Raw genomic sequence first — 1,502 nt, 5'->3', positions numbered from 1 at the left:
GAAAGAAAAAGTAACAAACTAAATACGCTGAATTAACTTCCAGTTGTAAAAGAGTACTAGTGTTTTTTCCTCTTTTTTTGACCCTTCTTGCATTTAAAAATTTTCAGCAGTGAGTACGTATTGCCTTTTTTTTTTTTTCACTATAGGGCACGTGCACTTGCCAGACAGACAGAGAGAGACATAGAGACAGAAAGCAAGAAATCACCCCCCAGGGGGATGGTCATGCCTCATTCCCCTCACCATTCTCCTCTCGGGATCTTGGGCATGCACACACACACACCCGGCGTGAGTTTTAAGCCACCGGGTCCAGGACGCAAACCACGGTCAACTACATGGGAGTCCAGCGACATAGCCATTACGCTAACTGCTGGTTCCCAGTACATATTGCTTTTTTTAATAAGACATATTTCAGAAGACTTCAAAGAGCTCATGGAAAAGTAAAATTCAAGCGTGAGTTTATTTTGGTGCAAAAAATGTCAACATCCATAAAAAGCTCTTTCATAATCCACATCTTCCATGAACATCTTGAAGACCCCAAGCACTTTACTTTCCTAAAGGCGCCTCCCCAGCTCCACACCCAGGGCTCTGGAGAGACTCAGGTGCCTCTCCCTGAGCACCCTCCAAGCCCCTGGCCTATAGTCCAGTGCCTGCCGGATTATGGGAACTCAGCATTCGTCCCTACAAGGACCGTGCGGCCACATGCGGAGAGCTCAGCTTTGCACCAGGACAGACTGAATGTGAATCCCAGTCAGCCCTTTCCTGGCAGTGAGGCCCTGGGAACGCAGGCCCTAAGCTGGCGAAGGATGACACTCCCACGGAAGGGTGTAGATTCCCAGTTGTGGCACACACAGCAGACCCCCATCAGTGGAGGCTGTTACTGAGCTGGCCTCGAAGAACTCACATCACCTTCAGTGGCTGCCCTGGTCTGATCCTTCTGTTCTTTTTCAATCTGATGAATGTTGCTGAGCCCATCGTCAGGCCACCTCTTAAAGGTGACCCCAAGGTACTCGACAGCTGCGGAGAGTGAGGTCTGGAGCTGAGCAGCGTCATGACCACAGCCCGTGAGTGGCTGACTCCCTGCAGAGAAAGATGCCTGAGCACGCCCCTTGCCAATGCTCCCTCCCTGGTGCTGCTGACATGGAAAGACACAAGCAGAGGCTCACTGAACTGGGAGGGGCTCAGCAAACACCATGCTGTCCACCTGCTCACCTGGGCAGCCCTGTACCTGACTTTTATCAGAACCCCTTGTGGGAGGCACATGCAGCCGCCACCCCTCCTCTGCATTCCTCACAGCCCACAGAAGGAAAGCACAGGACGAATCACAGCACAGCCTCCGTGCAGCTCAGACTGTCGCAACGAGGCTCATGGTCAGGGGAGTGGGGACAAGCACGCCACACTTTTCTCTGATGTTCACAGTCATTTGAACACCATGGGCGGATGACAGTGGTTAGTAGTTTCTAAGAGCTGCTCTGGGAGGCAGAGCAAAGGCACCGTGAACCCAG

This window comes from Tupaia chinensis, unplaced genomic scaffold (genome assembly GCF_000334495.1).
Source record: "Tupaia chinensis unplaced genomic scaffold, TupChi_1.0 Scaffold000045_1, whole genome shotgun sequence".
Classification (NCBI taxonomy): domain Eukaryota; kingdom Metazoa; phylum Chordata; class Mammalia; order Scandentia; family Tupaiidae; genus Tupaia; species Tupaia belangeri.
Note: the sequence above shows the minus strand (reverse complement) of the source record.